Here is a 16,313-nt window from a genome sequence, read left to right as displayed (position 1 = left end):
TCAACAATGGCATGAATCTTTCAACATCATTGTAAAGGAGTACAGGTTCTAGAAAACAACAGAATAGAAATTTGGGACATGAATATTGAGTGTTATACTATAACGAAAGGTTGTCAAGTTTTAGTGGGACAATGAAATGAACTGGATGCAACAGAGATAGACACAATGAGAACAGAATATGATATTTTAGCCATTAAAAACAAAAAAGTAAAATAAGGAAGAAAGAGAATAGTAAATTAGAGGAGACATTAGAAAGTGAATAAATGATAATGAAGTTAGAGATTTAGGAAAAAGAAGAGCATAAGGGGATTAAAATAGAGGGAATTGTAGATAATGTGTGAAGTATAAAGATTTTAAAATGCTGCAATAATAATCAAGATGGAAGAATTGTGCACTTTTTTTTAAATCAAAATAATATCACTAGTTAGAAATCACATAAAAATACTTTCTATCCAGGACAGAGATGTTCTTTCTTTACTGAGGAAGAAAAAGCCTTCAAGAGAGTATTCAGGAAGGGCACAAAAACATCTTGGTTCAAATACTGATGTAGATATCTTTTAAAATGGAGGGAAGAAAGTGGATACTTACTGCTAAATTGGAGGGTTTGCTGTGGGAAAGACCATTTTAATACCTTCTACTAAATGATAATTCAGGTTCACTTAGAACAATGAAACATCTATTGAAGAAAAATATCTTCAACAAGAAAATTACATAATTATTTTGGTTTAAGTAAAAAAAGAAACATGCAAATAAAAATACTTTGTTTCTCTGATTTTATTTTTATGTGGAACCCAGAAAAAATAGTCCTAAAAAAAGTGTTTACAGATAATAAATCTTTGACTTTAAATTATGTGGAAACTTTACATTTATGATTGCATTTAAAATGTAGGTTTTAAATAAATGGAATAATTTTTTCTAATTACAAATCATTAAACTCCTAGTAATACAAGATTTTAGATTAGGAACTGATAGTGCATATTAAAATAATTAAACCTTGCACTTTGTCCTCAGGTAACATGAAAATTCGAAATTACAAAATGGAGCTAAATAAACTTCATTACATTTCTAGAAGGCTTTCACGGTGAGAGAGAAAAAGGTAAAGATTGGTTAATTTTAATTTGTGTTAGTAAATGCCCTACTGCAAGGGTTAATGCTTGGATATTAAATTAACTGTATTAGCGTAGACCAAGTTACACAATGATAAATGTATATGTAAAAAAAAAAGAAAACTTTAGTAATTCTCCACATGAAAGGTCAAAAACTGACTTGTATTTGGGCAGCGGGCATACTTTGTTTGGTCAGCACAATGCTATCAAATGTTTTTGAATTAGTTTACAGTATTAAGCAGGAAAATTTTACATAAAATCCAGAAATGGGGAACAATTTTTTAAATGAAAAAAAAATCTGGGAACAGTGACTGGATTTTAGCATGACAAAAATTAGCAAGAGTCTAATCACCACTAGCTCAGTTCAATGAGGCACAAACTTGCCAGTTTTCCCTGGTTCTTCCACCTGCTGTTGTCTCATAATACCAACATACTACAGGCTTTACGCAGTAATGCTAACAGCCTGGCTCTTTGTACACCTAATGGTCAGCAGAGAGAGAGATTTTAATGACTTAACTGAAATTTTTCATTCGGGTTTTTAACATCATAAGCAATAATAATCAAATAATTTTCATAAAAATTAAATTTCTCATAACAGAAAAATTAGAAAAAAATACATCAACAAAATTGAATAATATAAAAATGAATCCATAATGCCGTAACCCAGAAATAGACATCAGAGAGGATCCTGGATCTACCAATTCTTAGTTTTGTAAAATCAGGCAATTTACTTTACTTTTCTAAGTCTTTATGCTCTCACCCACAAAAGGGGTCATGAATAATGTCAACTTCATACATTTGTTTCCCATATTAGATGAAATAAGTGCTTAGCTTTTTGCCTGGTAAACATTAAATGTTTGCATTAGAGTACTATTAAATAACTCTTTTTAAAAAATGTTTCTGTTAATTTTGTATATCATATCTCCAAGAACATTAAGAGTAAATTGAAAATAGTTACAGCAACCCTGACCATTAATGGTGTCCTACCTCTAGGGACTTTTTCTCATCCTCTACAAAGAACTAAGGTTTATGTTACTCAGCTTGAGGCCATTGACATCTGACACGTTTTGTCAAATGGAAGCAGAAGGGCATTCCAAAGAGCAGATGTTTCACTCTTTAAGGAAAAACAAAGGCCATTCTTTTTGCTCTGGGAGTGTTTTGTCCAGAATCTTTAAATGGTATTTTGGGAGGAAATAAGTAGATTTCTCAGTGGAAGGAAAGTATAAAATTTGGCGATCACAAAGAGACTACGTGGAATCCCTCCCATATGCAGCACAGGAGAATTTTCAAAAGTGTGAAAATGTAGGACTTAGTGGCAGAATCTCAGAGCCTATGCAGAAGATACTAGGAAGATTCTGTGACATCCCAGTTCACTAGAATTGGGCAGTTAATTCACTGCGATCTGAAATATACTATCTTTTTGAACATAATATGGCAAATTTGGAGATTATTAATGTAGGGGAGGAAATTTGATAGTTCTGGTTATCTTGTTAACAGATTCTTGTCAGTGTTGAACTACCCAATAAAAAAGGAAAACCCATGCAGGAGCCAACACACACACACACACACACACACACACACACACGTACACCCCCCCCAAACAAAAACCCTATTTTTGAAAGAAGGAAATTTTTAAATAAGCAGGAAGTATTTACTGTGGAAAAGAATTGGTTGGATTTGTTTGCACCAGATTTTGAGTTGATGGTTTTATTTATTGTTTTAAATTATGTGGAAATGACAGGGCATTATAATGCTTTCAATTTTGTTTCCAGTCCTCTTGTTTCTGGAGATACCAGATCTTTGACTTTCTGAATCTTAGCCTCTTCTTCAGTCTAGGACTCTAAGCTCTCTGCAGGATCTTATGCAAACAGCCTCAGAGTGTTTTCCAGGAATATATTGTATCAATTAAAGCTTCTTTCTGCCAATGAGGTCTCTGCCTACCTAACTAGAGCAGAATAAACTAATCCTATATGATATTTTCTGCCAACTAGCTCCATAATGAGTCATTGGAAAATCATTCCATTGTTTTACTGGAGAGCTGCTCTGGGTAGTGGAGGATATGGTGAAATCATGAAAACCCATAGATACGAAGGTGGTTTTTGCATTCCTTTGCAGTGGAACAAGCTCCTTGGTGAGAAGCAATCATGTGTATGATATCAAACAGAATGGTGAATAAAAACCTAAGAATGTTAGCTGACAGGAGCTCTAAAAGCAAGGAAAATGAATTCATATACAGAAGAGTGGTCTGTTCCAATGGATACTCCCAGAATGGGCCATTTTACCCATATGATTATTAAGAGACTCTACAGTGAGAGAACTTTTGTGAGTATTTATATGGAACAGAAAATTATCACATTTAATATACACACTAGGAGGTCTGTCTATATGTCTCTCTCTTTTTTTTTTTTTTTAAGATTTTATTTATTTAAGAGAGAATGAGAGAGAGCACATGAGAGGGGGGAGGGTCCGAGGGAGAAGCAGACTCCCCGCCAAGCAGGGAGCCCAATGCGGGACTCGATCCCGGGACTCCAGGATCATGACCTGAGCCGAAGGCCGTCGCTTAACCAACTGAGCCACCCAGGCGCCCATATATGTCTCTCTCTTAAGCATTCTTTCATTAGTAGTCTAATACTTCCTTTCCAAACATTTTTTTTTAAAGATTTTATTTATTTATTTGACAGAGAGAGACACACAGTGAGAGAGGGAACACAAGCAGGGGGAGTGGGAGAGGGAGAAGCAGGCTTCCTGCGGAGCAGGGAGCCCGATGCGGGGCTCGATCCCAGGACCCCGAGATCATGACTTGAGCCAAAGGCAGAGGCTTAATGACTGAGTCACGCAGGCGCCTTTCCAAACTTTATCTGATGCCATGGATCAGGTTACGTCTGTATTACAGGCCATCATCCCATCCATGAAAAGTAAACATCAAATAGACAAAAAGAAGCTTTGTCCAGCGTGAGGATTTGCATGGTGTTGCTCCAAAATCCTGGGGCTAGGCCCTATAATTTACCTATTTTATCAGGGGCTCCAATAAGCTCCATCTTTACACGCCACAAACATGTTGATCCTCAGTTGACATATAAGGCCTAAATGTCAGCAGGGCTTGAGCTTCAACAAGACTGCAGCATAGTCTTTTATTTATGAGTCCCAGTAAAAGCTAACAGCTTTAAATTTTCTCAGTTAATGGATTATAGAGGCAACTTTTATCACCAAGTGCAAGGAGATGCATCAGACCTTTGACTTCATTCTTATTGATATGCCATGTGACCTCAGGTTCCTTTGGAAAAAGCTTGGAGAGTGACTTATAGTATATACTTGTGGTGTTGTTGAAGGATATTTATTCAAGGGAATCCAACCTTCTCCTTAGTCAAGAGGCTCTGACTCTGTAAACTGTGCTTTGAAATTGAGTGACAGTCTGTACTTTGCCATTGTCTGACTTAAACCAAGTTTCTTCTCAGTATGTGTAGAGGTTTTTTTTTTTTTTTTTCAGTTATATAGATCAAATAATATTTTACTAGCTTGAAATTCTTTTGTATCTAGGAATTTAGTAATCAATTAGTTACAACTCAGAGATGCCTGAATATCAAAGCATTCTATTTGTCAATCCACCCCAACAACCCATTTGATGGGCATTTTTATTCTGATGATTAAATTTTACTATCCGGGTTTTGTTCCTCTGGGATCCCATTAGTGCCTTGAAAATCAAAGCTTTTATTTCAGTGGAGGCATCTTCCAACATTAACCCTGGTCTTCAGAGGAAAACCACTCCAGAGAGTTCACAGATGATGGTGTTTCCCTCTTTAAGGTAGTTAACAGTGCTTTGGCGAAGGAACTATAATTTGGGTCTTTCTGGTATAGCTAGTGTTATTCATCATAAATCTGTTCTAACATTTGCATCTCCTAAGTCTTTAGATTTCTTTTTCCTCCTCCTACCAGGGACTTTCTGCCATCTCAGTCTTTTTGAATGTGGTTCACGTTTGTGTACAGTTTATAGTGAATTAATCAAACAAGTGTTAGAGTGACTTCCAGCTTCTGGAAACTAGCACACTGAAGTAAAAATCTTAAGAAAATACACACATATGGATAAATTTGACTCAATCCATGTTATAGCACACGTAGAATCTGTTTCTCCTCATGTCCCTCAGTTCCTGCCAAAATAAATGATCCAATCCTCCAATTATTTTTTTGAATATGATATCTCATCTTGGATCAGATTTTGCCTTTTTCCCTAGAAACATGCTGGGATCCATCCTGTTAAGAGTCTAGGGGCAAAGAGGAGTGATAAGGGTGGGTTTTGGGGAGAATAGGTATCCCATCTCAAAGTGGGATTATTACAGGGTCTTTAAGCAAAGAGAGACGTCTCCTCAGAAAGAGAGGGGAAAAAAAAAAGTAAAAGAAAAAGAAGGGAGAGACTTCTTCCAATGACAGCGGAGGAAAGCTGAGGGTAACATAATGGTTCAGTTTCACACATTCTTCTGACTCCAATTAAAGATTTCCATTCCAAATCTTAGGAACTCATTTTTCAGTGTTCTAACCTTTATTTTAAAAAGCTCAGTAAGACTTTTCATTTAATTTGCATTATTATTTCCCAACTGGCATGATTAAATTTAGAATTTGATACTTAGCCGTGTCGACCCCGTGGGCTGTAAGAAACAAAATACAATTTCAGAGCCACAAAAGAAGCTCTCTGGTACTCTGTGTCTTGAGTACCTGATTTAATGCAAGATTTTATCATTTTCTTTTACAGTATAGCCAGAAGAAACTATCTCATATGAACTCTATAGTCATCATTTCTACTATGATGATCAAGGGCAATAAAAGTTTCATCTCGGGAAGACTTGATTTCAAATAACAACTGCGGGTAATATTTTAAGTAGTAATGATGTAACTTTATGCCATGAATATTTAGTAACCCTTTTCCCACTGTCAATGAAATCACCGGTATGTTTTAGCTCAGATAGGTGTGTAACCCAGTTCCAGAATCCCTATGTAAAAGTCTGTTTCTTGACAATGCTTCTAGTAACAAGAACTATATTAGTTAGGTTCATGTCAGGAAAAGAGAATCTATACTAGATAATTCAATATCGTGAATGTAGTATAGGAAAATTAGTTATAGAGGTACTCAAAGAGCGGAAAAAAAGAAGGATATGAGGTGACCAGAAACCAATTTCAGAAAGTGCATTAGGGCAAGAGGGACTGGGGAGAGTGATGATGTTACCAAGGTACAGGAGCCATGGACACTGGGCAGAAGTTGAACCCACGGTGCTGGAGGTAATCCTCAGGCCTGCCTGCAGAAGCTGGTATAGGGAGGGGAGAGAAGCCGCAAGGCAAAGCTGAAATTTGAGCCTGTCCTGAAACTATTACTGGAGGTGGGGGTTATCATAGCCTTTTCTCAGTTACTGCTCTCTGTTTTCCCACCACAGCACTCTATTGACTGAACCTAACTGAAACCAGTGGAGAAAGAAGCAGGAGAAATATCATTTGTAAGTTGTCAACACCCTGAGAACAAGAGGTAGATCTGAGAACAAACAGAGAATTGACTGGCATAATATTTTTATGCTTTCATGTTCAAAATAGGTCTTATGTTCTAAACAGAAGACAAATGTTATTTGTAACAGTTACAGTTATTTACCTAATATTTGGGAAAATATAAGAAAGAGAACTTCTTTTTTTTTTTTTTTTTTTCGGATTACTGACAAGACTTAGATAGGGAGACTCTCCAGCATAACAAAGAACACACAATTCTACTTTTAGTTTTCTATTGCTAAACACAAGCAGCATTTACAATATGCATTTAACCCTGGGTGACACTTTTTTTTTTTTAATTTTTACCATCTCTGTATTAGTTTTCTATTGCCACATAATGTGTATTACATTGCTACATGCAATATGATCATTATCACAAATTTAGCAGCTTGAAACCAAATCCATTTATTATCTCACAAATCCATTTATTATCTTGTGTAGGTGAGAAGTCTGAGCCAACTCACCTGGCTCACAGACCTGGGTGTCTCCCACAGACTCTTATTTGAAGACTCTGGGGAATCATCCACTGCCATGCTCTTTCATTGTTGGCTGAATTCATTTCCTTGTGGTTGTAGGAGGTGCCTGTTCTCTTGCTGGCTTTCAGCCAGTGGCTGCCCCCTTTCCAAAGCACATGGTCTTACCATATTCAAGCTATCAATATGGCATATCAACCCCTTCTTATACTTCAGATCTTCCCCCCTTCTGCTACCAGAGAAAAGTCTCTGCTTCTAAGAGCTTGTATGATTAGATCAGACCCACCTGATTAATCTCTCTATTTTAGTGCCAATTGTATCATATAATGTAACACAGTAAAGAAATGATATCATCTTCACAGATTCCAGGGATTAGGATGAAACATTATTGGGGAGGGGGGTCTCATTTCAGAAATTCTGCTGCCATAATGGCATACCACAATATGCAGTGAGAATGCCACTTTTATGTCAACATCTGCTTTGTGCTTCAAGAGTAATAGCATTGAGGGCACCTGGGTGGCTCAGATGGTTAAGCGTCTGCCTTCGGCTCAGGTCATGATCTCAGGGTCCTGGGATCGAGTCCCGCATCGGGCTCCCTGCTCCGCGGGAAGCCTGCTTCTCCCTCTGCCTCTCTCTCTCTGTCTCTCATGAATAAATAAATAAAATCTTAAAAAAAAAAAAGAGTAATAGCATTGATAACCTTTGACATTTGATAAAAATAAAATATTTTAAAATAATATGGGAATTCTATTTGATGATAGCATTTTAAATTAATTCTTGAAATAGAAAAACACTGACATTTGTGAAATTATGAGAAACGTTATAGTAAACAAAATATCAGCTCTTTTTGAATAAAGATGATTTTTTAAAGCAAAATAGCTATAAAAAAGGAAATAGGATTATAAAAATCCCTAAGTCCCAAGGTTCCAATATGTTTTCTTAGGTATGTGACTTTTTGGGTAATTTCCTTCTTCCTAAGGAGGAACTGTTCGATCATTATATAACTTTCCATCATTAAATCTCTCAGAGCATGAATTGTTGTCTCTGTGTTTCTGTGCTGTATACAGAGCACACTCACTCAGATATTCAGCTAGGAAGCCAAGAATTTATCTGTAAATTTACAACATTTCTTACTGTGAAAATATCATGGGCTATTAAAAAACATCTAGGAATTATGAGTTGACTGAGATATCTTCCCCAATAATCTTTAAATTATTACTTGATTATGGTATTTCTTTCATTGGAAATAGATTCTCTGTGTTGACATTGTAAGAGACTATAAATTCTTAAGGAATGATCCGTTAACTATTAGCTTTGAATTATTCCAAGCAAATGACAATATTACGTGATAATAAAACTCTGAACTTCTTAAATTAGGCATGTGCATTAAAACAAACCTTTCCTTGTTGGAAACCCAAGTGATTGCCATTAGCCACTTCAATATCACAGCAGGTTACACAAATTATTATTACATTTAATTAGCATTCTGACGAGTTGTGGAATTCTTTACCTGCATTCAGATTACACACAGAAAATGATTTGAAAGCATTTCCTGCCTTGAAAACATCAAAGCAAATCAAAGAAATCAGCTCCAATCTTATTATCAAATACCTGGGTAACATTAAACCAAATGACAGAGGAAGAAATGCCAACTATAAATGTTGTTTTAAGGTGACATTTGATTTCCCATATGAGGAGATTATTACAAGCCAAATGATATAATTCAACAAAATTAACTGTGATATAATACTAATGCTACCATTGTTCATCTCCTTTTCTTAATAAAATAAATGATATAAAATATATCATCATTTAATATTTGGGTCATCGTTCAATTGCTATTTAATTCTATTCCTGGTGTAATACATGTTAAGAAATTAGTTATTTTGAATTATTGAATATCATATTAAAGTTTTCAGCAAAAGTGAGTTTCAGTGTCAGAATATGTAGAGATTTATATCCTTGAAAAATTTCTGTGCTGAAATACAATACTGTAGAACAAGATAGACTAATAAAAATGGTAAGGGTATGAAAATAAATTTAATGTAACACTAAATAAAATTACTTTCATACTTTGAAGTATTTACTAATGATATAACTATTTATTAATGATGATTTACAATGATGTTTAGTAGAACTTTCTCAAATTCAGTTTCTTAGTGCTAAATTTCTAATGTGATGAAGTGTAAAACTTGCATAATATATTCATTTCAAAAAACAAATGTCTCATTTTTGTTGTATTGGATGTAAAATCAAGTATGTTTATATAATAGTATATACTGTTTCATTTCCCATAAAATAATTATTCCATATATGGAACTTTTCCAGAAAAACTATAGGAACTATAACTAGAGGGGTTAATAAAAGTGGAAACTGTTATCCAGACTTTGATAGTTCAAAGATTTAGTATTGTATATGAGACATTGAAATTCACAATGGACACATTCTTTTTTATTAGAATGATGTAAGACAACATTTTTCTATGCCTCACTTTAACTTATGTGTATAAATACCCCTGGTGATTTCCCTTACTATGGAGAGAAAAATGAATTGTTACTAAGAAATCTAGATGCATTGAATTCAAGAAAATCTTCTCCCTTAATTCATCACAAGTGGTATTACTTCTTAGTATGATTACAGAATGCTATAAAAGGGAATTTTTTTGGAAGAATGCATTAACTAAAGGGTTATATTATATAAGGTCCTTAAGAACCATTCCAAATCTATTGAACATTAAACTCTGAAATTCCTTACTAATAACCATGGAGATATTGTAAAATTTATTACCTAGCTTAATAAAGATAAATGCTATTTAACATAAAGCCCATATTTTTGTTTCTTCTTACATTATCTTGGTTCTCTACATACTAATTAATATGCCTGTTCTGTAGTCTGATCACTTGGGTACAAATTCTGCTATCTGGAAGCTAGGTGATGTGCAACTTAATTGATCTTGTTGTGACCAAGTTTTTCCATTTCTAAAGTAAAGATAAATAGTAGTATTTACATCATGAGTTATTTTGAGAATCAGGTGATTTAGTACAAGTAAAGATAATAGGGAAAAAGGGATGTTTCACATAATAAGCCCTCAATAAACTTTATTAATAAAGTTACGATTAAACAATGCATGGATTAAACAACATACAATTTCAAAAGACCTTTTTTTTTGTTTTGTTTTGTTTTTGTTTTTTAAAGATTTTGTTTATTTATTTGACAGAGGAAGAAAAAGAGAGAGAGCACAAGCAGGGGAAGCAGCAGGTAGAGGCAGAGGGAGAAGCAGGCTTCTTGCTGAGCAGGGAGCCCAACATGATCTTAAGACACTGGGACCATAACCTGAGCTGAAGGCAGACACTTAACCGGCTGAGCCACACAGATGCCCCTATTTTTTTGTTAACGTTTTATTTATTTATTTGAGAAAGAGAGCGAGAGAGCACAAGTCGGGGGAGGGGCCGAGGGAGAAGCAGACTACCCGCTGAGCAGGGAAGCCCAAGAGCAGGGAAGCTAGACTTGGGGCTCAATCCCAGGACCCCAGGATCATGACCTGCACTGAAGGCAGTCACTTAACTAACAGAGCCACCAAGGCGCCCTCAAAAGACCTTTTCTATATTTTCAGTTTATAGATTCTGGGCATCTTTTCACAATTCATTCATTCTGCCTGCAAAAATAAATCACTAACAATAGAAGCGTAACAGCAACTTAGAACAAAATTTTCCCAGTTATCCTTATGAAAACCATGTAAAGCAATTAGAAGCATGGTCAAAGCTTGCCATATCTTACACCTTCAGAAAATTCTGAAGATAGAAGAAAACTATCAAGCTTAACATGAGTTATACATAATAGTGGAAAAATACACATAATAAGAATAAAATGTCTGTAGGAAGAATAGGGAAGGCCATGTGGTCAGAGATGTGGTTGATCTCAGGGAAAACAACAATAAATGAATACAATGAATTCACTCTAGCATGTAGGAGGTTCTAATGCATATGGAAACTGCTATGATTTCTGAAAATAAACTAGAGCAGGTCACTGAGCTGGAGGTAAAGGAAATAAAGCATAGGCAGTGCAAATAGAACTGAACTGGCATAGCATCATATTGTAAAGAAACCACTCAAGTCTGTAGCAAGAGAAGAAAGAGCCTCTGAGTGGAGAAAACAGAAAAACTATCCTTACACTTTCCCATTTGCTCCATTAGACAGTTCTGCTATTAGTGGGACCAGGAAAATTCCATTCATTCAAATATGGATAATGAGGAATAAAAATGACTATGTCAATGAAATGAGATTATAATTGAAGTACACATGGTCAGACACACAGGAAACCAAAGGAAAGAAAAGGGTATGAACTACCAATGGAAGGAAATTGAGAAATAAAGAAAAAAAGCATTTCAGAAATTTAGACTAATTTATTTATAAGAGCAAAAGGGAGAAAAGACACTGGAAAACAGTAAAGAAAGTGAGGATATAAAGTATAAAAGCAAGAAAAAAAATAAAATTTAACAGAAAAAGAGGGCTCCTGGGTGGCTCAGTTGGTTGGGCATAGTACTCTTGATTTTGGCTCAGGTCATGATTTCGGGCTCTGCACTCAGCAGGGAGTCTGCTTGAGATTCTCTCTTTCCTCTCCCTCTGCTCTTCTCTCACTGCATGAGCACACTCTCTAAATACATAAATCTGAAAAAAAATTAACAGAAAAAGAGAAAGAAATGAAAAGTCTTAGAAAGGAACTTAGAGGGCGCCTGGGTGGCTCAGTCGTTAAGCGTCTGCCTTCGGCTCAGGTCATGATCCCAGGGTCCTGGGATCGAGTCCCACATCGGGCTCCCTGCTCGGCAAGAAGCCTGCTTCTCCCTCTCCCACTCCCCCTGCTTGTGTTCCTGCTCTCGCTATCTCTCTCTGTCAAATAAATAAATAAAATCTTTAAAAAAAAAAAAAAAAGAAAAAAAAGAAAGGAACTTAGAGGACAAGAATATACTAACATACCTAAAACTGGAGAACCAATAAAAAAAAAAAGAAAAAAGCTATGATAAGCTCAGGCAATCTTATATGATATATTAAATTCTCATTATTTTAGATGTATTAATGATATTTTGGCTATCTCTGAAATGTTCTGAGTTTTTAAGGTAGTATGCTAAAGTTTTAGGCATAAAATGTCCCAATGTCCATAATTTAACTTATAAATACTTGAAAGTTGTTAAACACTGATATTCATCTACTGACTCATCCAAAAATGTCAAAAGAAGGTTTTCATGTACAGTAGTTGAAAACACCAGCTTTGGATTCAGATAGACCTGAATTCAACTCCTAGCTAAGCTACTTCATAGCTATGAAACTAGACAACATTACTGAATCTTGGTTTCTATGTCTAAATCAGAAATTTAATGTGAATACACACAAACACATTTAACATCTAATAACTGAATGTGACGGCCATTATTCTTCCTTTCTGGGATTGTCCACAAACTATTTTAGAACATTCCCATACCGGTTTATATAAACCTGGAGAAGACAATAGAAATATTTGATAATTAATAAACAGTGATAGAAAACAGTAGAATCCCCTCCCCCACCACCATCTTCTCTCTCATAAGATTACTAGCTGCTACAAATTTCTATTTTTAATATTAAAACTTTTCTGATTTAGAGTAATTCCTATGTTTGACCATATTGAAATTAACACATAAGGAGACTCTGGTCACAAACAATAGCTACTCTTTATTGATAATTTTTAGTGTTTTTTCCTGTTAGTGTAAGACTTAGAATAATTTTAAATATCTCTAAATATTAATGAATTCACAAAATTTTCCTGATCTATAGGGATTTCTACACATGATTTTTTTTCAAATTTCCATTGGGACAGTTACGAAGTCCTTTGTTTTTGGGGAATTAGCATTTATATTTTACCAATTTTTCTTTTTTTTAAAGATTTTATTTATTTATTTGACAGAGAGACAGCAAGAGAGGGAACAGAAGCAGGGGGAGTGGGAGAGGGAGAAGCAGGCTCTCCACTGAGTGGGGAACCCAATGCGGGGCTTGATCCCAGGACCCTGGGATCATGACCTGAACTGAAGGCAGATGCTTAATGACTGAGCCACCCAGGCACCCCTACCAATTTTTCTTATACCTTGTTTATTTCACTATTTCTTTATTTTTTTTTTTTGTCATATTTTTTCCCTGTAGGTAGAAATAGACTCAGAAATTTTAATTAGAGCTCTTTACTTCAGTACTTCTTTCTGTGCCTCTTTTTCCTTATATATAATTTAAAATAATGATAGAAATAGCATCAATTCAGTGTTGATTATGGGCTTACCTTTGGCAGGCAGTGTAGTAAGAACTTTACACATGATGTTTGGCCATCTAGAACATTATTTTTGACCATCTAGGACATTGCTATTGGTGGTGTTATTGATGTGGTTCAGGGCAGGAAACTTGACCCTCCTGTATGTTGCCCTGAAAGCGGGAAATAAACCTCCCATGTCAAAGATTCCCTCCCTGCATCAGGAGGTAGATAAATATCTTTTTTTTTAACTTTTTAATTTATATTTATTTATTTGTTTATTTATTTATCTATCTATTTAATTTAAATTCAATTAATTAACATAGAATGTATTATATGTTTCAGGGGTACTGGTCTGTGATTCATCAGTCTTATATAATACCCAGTGCTGATTATAACACATACCCTCCCCAATGTTCATCACCCAGTTACCCCATCCCTCCACCCCCTCCCATGATAGATATCTTTATGGCCAGAAATAGGGAATACAGGTCCAAGAAGGCTATATAAACAAACTGCTTAGTTTCTTCACTAATTAAAACCTAAGCTTAAGTTTCTTTCTCTTAGCAGTTTTTAAAGAATGCCTTCTCAGTTCTTCACAAATTTATTGTTTCTTCATCTAAAATGTATGAAAGCTGCCTGCTTTTAATCAATTCTTTGGGTTTCATATTCTCATTGGAACCTGTATGTTTGCAATTAAATTTGCTTTTATACTCTTGATCTGTGCAGTGTTAATTTAATTATTAGAGCACCCAAAGAGCTCAGAGGGGTAGGGAGAAATTTTCCCCTTCCCAAAAGATTTTACTTTGATTGAGTTGGGAAGGCCTTACAATATAGTAAGCAGAGAAATGTCACGATCTACTTATATTTTAAGATGACACTCTGTCTTCTGGGGATCAAATTGACCAAGAAGCAGAAGAACAAAAGCAGTCTGACCATTAAGTTAGGAGGCTATTTCAAAAATTTTTGCAAGTAAACACTGTGGTATGGATCAGGGGCTGTCAGTGAAATACATTTACTTCATTCTTTTTTTCTCTCCCAACACAACTTTTTCTTCTTTTTTCCTTCATGGAATAATAGTGCTCTATACTTTCAAGAGTTTCATCACTCACAAAAATTGGTTCTTTCTTTGTCCTAAATACAAATTATTAGAAAAGAGTATATCATCAACCCTACTTTAGTCAAGTATCCATTCAGTTAGATTAAGAAGAGTGTAGTACAAAAATAACTGCCAGGAATGTTCACACATGCATTGTGTCTGGGTCATTCATACAGAAAGTCATTCAACAAATAATGAAAAGAATGTGTAAGTCTGTTGAAATCTAAATAGGAAATGAACTTGCAATGAAACAAGTCAATCAGCAGATGATATAGAAGGAAGATTTAGGTAGTAGAAAAACTCAGAACATAAAGAAAGAGTATATGATCCTGGATATTCTTGGCTAAGAGAATTACCAATAATAAAATAGGAAGCATCTGGCACTACTACTTGGAACTACACTGTAATTTTCTCCATATGTTATTTTCAGATTGATATATATATGCATATATATAAATGTGTATGAATTATTATACATAGCATGTTTATTTACATATCTATCATTTCTCTATTAATACATATGAAAATATGGACATATTTAAATCGAGTTATCTCCTAAGGGACTAGCTCCATTGTCATGTTAAAAAAAAATCTAAGTTAATTTGTAGCTGTTTAGATGAATACCAAAATCCAGTAGAATTACCCAATTTGAGAAGTCAAAATCTTGATGGCCAGAGTTTTGGCCAGAAAAGCAAGCATCACTATTTACATAATAGGGACAAATCAGGCCCTATTTTACTTGATAATGACTATCCAGAAGATATGTATTTACTTTTATCAAGTAGCTTTTGGTTCTTCTGCTTAGTAGCATTTCTCCAAACATGAAGATTTTTGGAGGAATGAAAATTTTCTGAGTCTTTATTTCCTTAGGCCCAGGAAATCACATCTGATTTGTCATTCATTGACACCATCACATAATCATTTCCATCACTTTCTCTCGTTTTATTATTTTTATTTTTATTTATTTATTTATTTATTTTAAGATTTTATTTATTTATTTGAGAGAGAGAGAATGAGAAAGAGAGCACATGAGAGGGGGGAGGGTCCGAGGGAGAAGCAGACTCCCTGCCGAGCAGGAAGCCCGATGCGGGACTCGGTCCCGGGACTCCAGGATCATGACCTGAGCCGAAGGCAGTAGCTTAACCAACTGAGCCACCCAGGTGCCCCGCGTTTTATTATTTTTAAACCTATTTTCTGTCTTCCAAGAATAGGAAATAAAAAGAGAGAGAGAAAAAAACTAGTGTTATTATCTGATTAGACTAGATAGGTAATAGTCTAGTAAAGTGCTCAATATTAAGTGAGAATATTAAAGGGTGAAGGGGAGCAGAATTTGCAACCCTGAAATGTGTTTCTTTGGCATGAGGATTATTTTAAGCTGGTTATTTTAAAGAAATAGCATACACAGCTGAAGTTCAGAAAAGAGATTAGAGTTGCCATTTTGCAACAGACATTTACATTTATAAGGGAAATCTTCACTTACACGGGTGTCTACCTTGCTGTACCAGGAAGACACCAGGAAGACAGGGATGACTCAATCTCTAGAAACTCTTATTAATAGAGAAGTGAAGGACTTAAATCTGCAATAATAACCTTACCCTTATTTATTGTGCTTTTCCTCTTTTCCTGGTAACCTCCTGTAACTGACTCTCCACCTCCAACATCTTGTTTTGTCTTTAGCTGAAGATAGTATTTAAGGTCATGGCTTTGGCCATTTCACATAGTTCCTCAGGTTTCCAGTGTCTCTCCTATATATACAGTAGGTATATATTTTATTAAACATTTTTTAGGTAAAACTAGTATATAACATTATATAAGTTGCAGGAATCTAGCATTATAATTAGATAT

This window comes from Mirounga angustirostris, unplaced genomic scaffold (assembly GCF_029215605.1).
Source record: "Mirounga angustirostris isolate CCGP_5_RB_7025 unplaced genomic scaffold, mMirAng1.0.hap1 SCAF_2, whole genome shotgun sequence".
NCBI lineage: Eukaryota > Metazoa > Chordata > Mammalia > Carnivora > Phocidae > Mirounga > Mirounga angustirostris.
The sequence above is the reverse complement of the archived record's forward strand: the minus strand, read 5'-3'. Positions refer to the sequence as shown.